This window comes from Dipodomys ordii, unplaced genomic scaffold (assembly GCF_000151885.1).
Source record: "Dipodomys ordii isolate 6190 unplaced genomic scaffold, Dord_2.0 Scaffold2, whole genome shotgun sequence".
In the NCBI taxonomy this organism is placed as follows: Eukaryota; Metazoa; Chordata; class Mammalia; order Rodentia; family Heteromyidae; genus Dipodomys; species Dipodomys ordii.
The window spans coordinates 14,498,906-14,508,427 of NW_012267218.1; positions in this window are offsets into that span (position 1 = coordinate 14,498,906).

Sequence of the window (9,522 nt, forward strand, 5' to 3'; positions counted from 1 at the left end):
GGGATGAGATAGCTTGGAAGGGTCAGCCAATTACATGAGGAAAATCCTTGAAGACATCATGAGTCACTTGCAGTAAGGCCAAGACATAGTGCAACAAGGAAAAGGTCAATGCAGCCACAGATTCAGGACAATGACCAGAGGCGTTGGGAAACAAGCCATTGATATTCCCGTGTTTCACCTACTTGAATCTATAGTCTTTCAGGGAATATTAACGCTTGTTAACTTCACGACTTCTATTTTTAAAAATTTATTTAGCTATTTTGTTGTAAAAGTTTGTACAGAGGAGTTACAGTTACAGGTAATGAGTACATTTCGTTCTGAACAGTGTCACCTCTTCTCTCATATTCTTCCAGTTTTTTTTCCTTCCTGCCCCACCCCCACCATAAGTTGTATAGCTCATTGTCAACGTGATGTCTAGTGATTATCACTGCTGCATTTGTTCATCCTTTGTCCCACCATTTCTGTGTTCCCTCTTATTCTCCCCCAAACACATACACTTACTTATAAAACAAAAAGTACAGAAATAATAATAATGATAATGATAATAATAATAAAAACAGGGACAAAGGAGGGAAAAAAACCCAAAAACCAAAAGCAAAGCAACAAAAACAACAACAAAACCTCTTCACATTTTCTTAGTGCTGAATTTATACTTAGAAGTACATAATATACCTACACAAATGTGGATTACAGATGTAGCTCAAATGAGTTCTGTAAACAGCATGCCTTGTATTTACTTTTGCTATTAAAAATCAACCTCATGTTTAATTGGAAAATCATAACCATACACATTTATAGGGTTTAATGTCATTTTTGGTATTACCGAAGCTTGAATTCAAGGTCTCACCTCTGCTAGATAGGCATTCTAAAAAGTTTTTTGCTTCAGTCATGTTTTGGGTAAGGTTGATATTTTTATCCCAAGCTCGCCGTAGTTGTGATCCTTTTTTTAAAACAATAAATTATCTTTATGTATTTGTACAGAGAGCAAAGCAATTTATGAATGCATCTTGAAAAGTGACACCCCCTTCAGTATTAATACCCCCATTCCACCAACCCTTTTCTGTGGTATATACAATGAACTCTTGACTACATTCTCCCCTTTCCCTTCCCTGTCATTTGTCTACCACTGCCTTTTTTTTTTCTTCTTACCACTGCCTTCTTGAAGGAATCCATTTTCTGGTGCTGACTTGTTGGGCTTTGACCTGGTCTTTCTAAAAGATTATACTATTGGAGCTCTCTAAATTGTCTATTATACTTCAATTAATTCTTTTTAACCACCTGCCTACTGCTCAACTTGTTTACTCATAGATTTATAGGGACAGTCTGTCTACCACTAATGAAGGAAATCATGCAACCTTTTTCTCTATGGGTCTCACTTATTTCACTTAATATGATATTCTTCCAAATCTTTCCATTGCCTTACATTTGTAAGACAATGGTACAGTATCATTTTAATGGAGGAGCATGATTGCCACCTGTTCTTGATCCCCCTTCATCCACTGAGGGGCATCTGGGCTGATTCCCTATATTGGCTATGGAGAATAATGCTGCAATGAATATGCTTGTGAGGATGGCTTTACTGTAACCTGGTTTGTGCCCTATCAGATGAATGCCCAGAAAGCGGTGGGATTACTGGATCCTAGGGAAGTTCTATGCTTAGGGTTTTATTTTTTTAATTTTTATTTCTTTGAGGAACCCCATACTACTTTCCAGAATGGTTGAACAAAACATACATTCCCACCAACAGTGTGTTAGAGCTCCTTTTGGCTGCATTTCCACCAGCATTTGTTGTTGTTTATTTGGGCTGTGATCCTCTTGCTTGTTATGCCTCTCCTTAGCTGGCATCCTCAGATGCATGCCATCACACTCAGCTTGCTTAATGAGATGAGATCAAACTAACACTTTTTGCCTCAAACTGTGGTGCTCCTGGTCTCATCTTTTTAAGTACTTGTGATTGCAGAAATGAGCCACCATGTCTGGCTCCAATCCGATGTTTTGATATATGTATAAATGTTAATTTGTTAAATTAAGCTAATTCATATATCCATCACTTTATTCATCGTTTTTATTGTGAAACATTGGACATTCATTCTCATAGTTATTTTGAAATATATACATTTTATTGACCATGATTCTATTATGTAATGGTCCCAACATTTATTTTTGTTTGCTTTTTTTGCAGAAACATTGTACCTTTTGAACAGCAACTCCCTATTCCCTTCCTCCCCCAGCCCAGTAGTTAGCATGATTCTATTCTGAAACTTCTATGTATTCATTTTTTAATAATCCACACACAAGTAACATCAAGGGTCATGCCTCAGTTTGGCTATAAAAATATATTTCCTAGATCTCCTTATATTTCCAGGTTTTATTCTTTTTAAAATTTGTTCTTAGTAGCAGTTTTTATCTTCCAATTTTCTCATTACTGCTCATACATGAAATAATCAATATTCTATAATGCATTTGGCCTTGATGATGCAATATTTGTTGTGAAGTTCGGCTCCCAAAAAGGTACCTTCAAATGATTTATAATTTCAAGTGATGAATACAATATAGTTAAAAATACCACAGATGTTTCCATGATAGTTTTGTTTTTTGAGAATGAGAGGTCATAGGCTCCTCATAAAGTAGCTATATTTTTGTAGATCAAAGTATGTTGGCTATGATAAGAGGTTTATTGTCTCATATTGGATTTTAGGGTTAGGAATTTGCATAAATTCACATACAGCTGATCTCATGAGTTTGAAAGAAATCCCTAAGGAATGAAACTTGAAATATATGTACTTTTTTTCTAGGCCAGTTGAGAAATGAAAACATTCTTAATTATTTCAAGGCCTCATAGTGGTGTGTAGTGCAATTAACTCTGATACGAGTTTCACACCCAATTAGAGGGTGGTTTAGCACCAAGATAATTGGACCTAGCAGCACATGGGAAGTGTAATCAGGCAAGATGATCATGGCATATTATTGTCCTATAACCTGTAGTTTCAGAATGCTGTGCATATAGAAATGGTCAAGACACCTGGAAAAAGGGTTGCTCATTATTGAAACTTTATTAAGTGTTAAATTAAAGTCAAGGTCATCATGCTAATTTAAAATTCTGTAGGCTTTGTTTAGCTCATGATCTTTTAACTACTTGATCTAATGATTTCTTCGCTACTTCTCAGGATGATGGCCATTGACTTTCCCTAGTAGTCAAAGAGTTGTGATACTTTTTTGTGATGAAGAAAATCTATTAGCTTTTCTCTTGGATTAACTGAGGACCCAGAACAAAATTGGAATTGGGGATATAATCTGAGTGCTAGAATTTTCAGACACTAGCAATGGCAGGTTCAAACAGTCAAAATAGAGGTTGTGTCTAAGAATGGGTCCCATAGACCTGTAGATTGGTAATCGATTAGAAATCTTCATTTTCTCTACATTTTAAAAAGATCACCCAGAGATGCCTATAAACATTAAAGTTTGAGAAAAGTGCATATAAGTAGAGAAATATGTCTTCTAAGATATTATTCACAGGTTACTTATCTTCATAGATGTGGTAAGAGGAGAATACATAACAATATGTATGAAAGAAGAGCAAGAATGAAAGAAGGAAGAAAGCAGGTTGTGCAATTGATGGTCAAGGCACAAATACTTCAAACCACACAAACCAGACCGAAAAACTTAGAGCTGCCACATACATGCATCTGCACACAATTGAGCTTAGACCTGCCACGTACATGCATCTGCACACAACTGGTGTCACAGATCACACCCTTACCTCTGAGCCTCACTCCGAAGCCTTAATTTAAGTCTGAGTTTTACCTTGTGATTTTTTTTACCACTTTTTCATTGATATTGTAGTAAAACCACTTTCTCACTTAAACATTCATGACATGTGTCATGATGACATGTGTCATCATTAATCTTTATAAATATTCCACACACACACATCTATATCTACTGGATCTGGACCTCCACACTTTCATATTCCAACCTTGGTCATTAATCCACTTACTTCGGGGACATAGGAAATTAAAATCTACAGCATACTTACCAGATTCAACTAACCTTATGGTCATGGTGACCAGAAAAGAGGCAGAAGAAATATGTTAACTGTATACATCAATGAAATATGAAAATCCAGTTGGAAGCCTGGCTAAGGATATATTTTGTATTACATATATTACAAATGCCTCAGTAGCCATATGATTACTATTTGGAAAATTTCTTTAGGTACTTAGTTGAGTAGAAAGTCTTTCCTAAGCACTACGGAAATTAAAAGTGGCCACAAGTTTTGTCTTCAATAGCATGTGCTAAATCTTAACAAACTTGTAGATATTGTTCTTCGGCAGGCATAAAATGTTTATTAAAGTCAGTTTCTCCTTCAGAAGTTGGTGCCAATGATGATCGAAGTGGATGGTGGCCTGAGTGATTTTGTGTTCAGTCAGCTCTTCAATATAGAAAAGTGTCAGGAAGTTATCAAACACCTCGGTCTCAGCCTTCTGGCCTATACCTCCCTTTGCCTACAACTCTTGAGTTTTTGTACGAGATTTGCAAGAGTCTTTAGCAGGCTTTTCTTTGTCCCTTATATCATTTGTTTCCTACTTCTCACCCTCTTCCCTTCCCAGATTGGGAAGAGCCAGACCAAGTTTTCAAAGCCCCACAGTGCTTGGCCAACATAAACTCATTTTCATGAACTATCAATCCACTTGCTATGATTGACAGTTTTTCTAACTGTGGCATCCACACTCCCCTTCTGTGAATAACTCAAGGCACAGACTTAATGCTAGGAGGTTCCTGGGATGCCTTTCTCTGAAGTGATGTGCATCTATTAAGATATACATAATATGTCAAAACCCAAACACAGGAGCAAGATTAATTTTAGAACCTATTTGAGAATCCATGAAAATAATAAGATTGTAAGCATGACACTGGAAGTGTTTACAGGATTTTAGTCTTTGAAATATTGCTGTGTGTTGTGCATGCCTACATGCTGACAGGGACACTGCCAATAATAGAATATTCTCGAATAAGACATTCACAGCAGGAACAGTGCTGTGAACTCAGGTACTTACCTGAGTGATTATGGTTGTTAACCACAAACAAGGAAGTATTTGAAAACATTTCATGAGAGATAACTTTCCAGGGTAGATTTTTTTTATTTTTATATTCTTGCTGATGTGTAGATTAAATAAGAAATGCAATAACATTTGTGGACTTGATCTTCAGGATGCTTGCTGCTCAAGAGGCAAGACTCTTGCTGCTTCTGCCGCTGCTGTTTGATTGGCAGCAGTTTAAATACAGAAGGCTTGGAGAAGTTTTGTTTTTAAAATAGTCTAAAGTGGGAGCAGGAATTACAAACTCAACAATGGTACTGAGAAATGGGGAGAAAAAAAATTACTGTGTGGACCCAATAGAGCACAGGCTTTTAAAAGATACACATGCATTTCTTCTTGCAGTTGAACTGTAATATGCCCATCAGATTCCAACTTGTCAAGGTGGGATTTTTTATATGTGTAATTAGTGTGAAAAAAAAACCTCTCCTTCGCACACAGACATTGCCTCTGATTTATTTTTAACCACCTGATGAAATGTTGATGCTTTTCTCTGGATGCCTAGTTAGGTTAAGGCTGAGATTTTTAGGGATATTTTATTTCAATTTTATGTTTTCTTTCCTTTTTTTAAATGTGAGTGTGTGTGTGCATGTGCATGTGTGTGTGTGTGTGTGTGTGTGTGTGTATGAATATCTTCAGAATGGATAGCCAGTGAATTACTTAAGTAAATGGAAAAGGCAGTGCTGTATTGTTGCTTCTGTTTCTGTTTGTCATTGGTAGTAAGCATGCCAGCAACTTCTGTGAGTCATGAGTTTACAGCTTATTGATATATTGGCCTATCTATATGTTTATCATTTTCCAGTTTTAGGGGTCCAAATAGATCCTAGGTAGGCATGTGAGTAGGTTACTCTTGCTGCTTGCCCCTTGATGTGTTCTACCCAAGTCAAGACTTTAAACTGTTGCTACTGTCTAATGTCTTTAATTCCTTTCCATTTTCTATCCTCTGCAAAGAAATTTCTATAGTCTGTTCTGATGGCTGAAGTAATATGGCTATGTTGTACCCACAAGGTGATAGATGATTGTATAACCCCAATATATCAGGCAATATATGAACCCTGGCAATTAGTCCTTCAAATGAACTGGTTGTTCTCAGGTTGACTCTGGTGGTAAAATGTGTAATATCACAGGAGACTGGCAATAAAGATGCTTAGAAAATAGTGGGTTATTGTGAACTATGGATGCCTTGTGAACATTTGACAATGTTCTGAAATAAGTGTAAGTCACATTGTGGCTAAAATTATTATGCTCTCATGATAACACATTTTAAGTGGTAAAAAATTAGAATTCTGATCAGAAGAATCAGTTTTCTGGGGGTTCATTTTACATCATAACTTTATTAGCAGAGACACGACTACATAACTGTATTTATAACTGGAAACAGTTGAGCTTTAAGACCAAGATGGTGTTTACATTCCGAGATGTTGCTGAGAATCCTAGATGCTATAGTTAGGTTTGAAAACAGAATGGAGTTAAATTCAATTCAACAAATGTGTTTTTAATGTCTAGTTGGAACCATATCCTTTGCCAGGCTCCAGGGACTCAGTAGTAGAATAACATAGACAAAAAATCTCTGATTTCAGAGATATTACTTGAAATTTATGGGTAATTATTCTTCATTTTTTACCTTTTATTATCTTTAAGTAGTTATACAAAAAGTCGCCATTTGATGAAGTCATTTGTGACTAGAACACATCTTGGTCCTAGTCGCCTCTTTCATCATTATCTCCATCCCTCTCAACTCCACCCCTTTCCCTCTTTCCTTGATTTTCTTAATTTTGTAGGATTTGTATCAAACATTACTACCACTTCCTTATCTTCATTTGTCTCCTCAGTTTACCGCTTTTGAGTACCTGTTTCCTGGTATTTATTGTGTTGGGCTGTCAGTTAGCCTTTCTAAGATATTGGAACAGAAATGTACAGGTAGGTCATTCTTCTTACTCTGTGTTGTATTCTAATGAATTTCTATAAAGCTTAAAACATAGAAAATGATACATATGTTCAAGATACATTGTACTCATGAATGGACATTTTGAAATGAAACCCCTCCACACTACTTAAAGATAAATTTTAAAAAGGAAATGTGGACTTTGTTTAGCCTCTGATTTCCCATCCCAGCTCCATGTGATAGAATTGGCCATTCTCAAAATATCATCCCAGAAATAATGAAATAAGACTCATTTTGTATTTCCTATAAGATCAGCATTAGAGACAAATTTATTTTGTTAATGTTTCATTAAATGTTAAATCTATTTTATTTATGAGCCCATATGACAAAATTTAAACAATGTTTTGAAATCCAAGTGTCTGTATTTATTTCAGAGCAGTAGATGGCAGATTTTTAATGTACACATTGGAACAGACATTGATTTGTGTACATATGGAGTTTGTATAATTTGTGCTATACTTCTGTTTTAGAATAAGACAGGAGGAAATATTTCTTTTAACTAAGTGTTGTATTAACTTCTGAGGGATAAAAAAGTTATTATGGAAGGATGAAAAATAGGGGAAAATGAGGGAAGTCTGGATACTGTTAAAAATGTACTCAATACTGACTTATGTAACTATAACCCCTCTGTATATCACCCTTGTAATTTTTTAAAAGTTATTGTAAGTTATTTTTCTTTCAGCTTCCAGGAAGTTCAAATTCAAAACTCAAATGATGGTAATGTTGCTCATATCATCCCCAGTGACTGAATAGTTATATATTTCTTCACTTTATGACTTTAATTTCCTGTACTTATTCTAATCAGAATTGTCATATTGAATAAGCCTCTTACACAATACCATTTTCAAACTATTTTAGCAATCAAATAAAGATTCCATGATTCAGACACTCTGCCATTCAGTCATTTTATGTTGCTTATTAATATTTGTTAAAATTTGGAAATATTTTGGCTCATGGTATGGTTTGAAATCTTGTACCTCAAGGCATTTTAACATTCATAAACTTTTAATACCTAATCATTTTGTGAAGTACATATAGGAGGTCACAGCTGAGCATCAAAGACAAGTAATCTAAGACAAAAATTAATTCCTAAAATATCACTTTCTCTTTCAATGAAAGAAACCCCTCCCCCCACAGATTTATTAGTAATTGATTTAATATGACCTATGGTCAGTTCTATAGATGAGCTACATTTCACATGGAGAAAACAAGGAAGAAATGCCTCTGGGGATTGGATTGATAGCCGTATGTATTGTCACTCAAAGAAAAACATCCCAAATGAAGTTGCCAGCTGTTGTGTATCCCACGTGGCAATCAATATTTCAAGTGACTGTTAGCTGGGAGTAAGGTTGCAGCTTGCTTCTACCTTCACTTCTGCAGGGCTAAAGAGGTCAATCTAGGAGACACAGGCTCTTCATAGAGCGAAAGCAATGACTGAACAGCCTTGCTTACACACAGCAGGCTATGTCCCATCAGTCCTGACCAGACACTGAGGCTAAGGCTCTAGTTTCTCAGCTATCACAAATGCTCAAGATCAGCTTTCTACTATTTCACAACATCAACCTCAGAGAATATTTCTAGCCCATTTCTTGGTGTGGGTAGAGAGGCAATGTATAGAAGAAGCTCATATAAGTTGAAAGTCTATTTTTTGGGGGGGAGGAGGTTCTGTCGTGGGCCTTGAATTCTGGGCCTGGGTGCTGTCCCTCAGCCCTTCATGAAGCTCAAGGCTAGCGCTCTACCACTTAAGCCACAGCACCACTTCCAGAAGTCTATTTTTAAATAGACTTTGTGCTAACTCTAGTGTAGAGGCAGGCAGATATTCAGTACTCTTTGCTGTGGTCATTATTCCAACAGGGTCTTATTTTCTGCCCAGGTTGGCTATATGGCGATCTTCCTAGTTAGGTTTCCTTGTATCTGGGATGACAGATGCACACCATTGTGTGCAGTTGTTGGTTGATTTAGAGTCCAGCTGGGCTAGACTCAACTTGCAATTCTCTCAATCTCTGCCTCCCAAGGAGCTAGGATTACAGATGTGAGTTTCAGGGGCCCAGCCCCAAGTCTCTATCTTTTGATATTTCCTAAATCAACATGACAGCCATCAGAGAATTCTAGGGTGAGTGCACAAACATCATCAGATATACTGCTGTTCTTATCAAATCTTATTCCCTACAGTAGGCATCATTTTTGCTACTTGCTCTGTGAGCACAAATTTTAGTAGATGGAAGTAGGTCTGTTTTGAACATGTCAAGAAGTTGCCAAAATGTAAATGATGATGCCAAATACAAAGGGTATTTACTGAATATTTCCTTACAATAAGTATTTATATAGTAAAACTCACATAATTGAAAATTGAAGCTTATTATTGATCTGAATCTGTCATTTGTTAGGGAACATGTTCTAAATTTCCTTCTCTAGATCTTCCTTCTCCTCCTCCCTCTTCTTTTCCTCCTCCTCCTCCTCCTCCTCCTCCTCCTCCTCCTC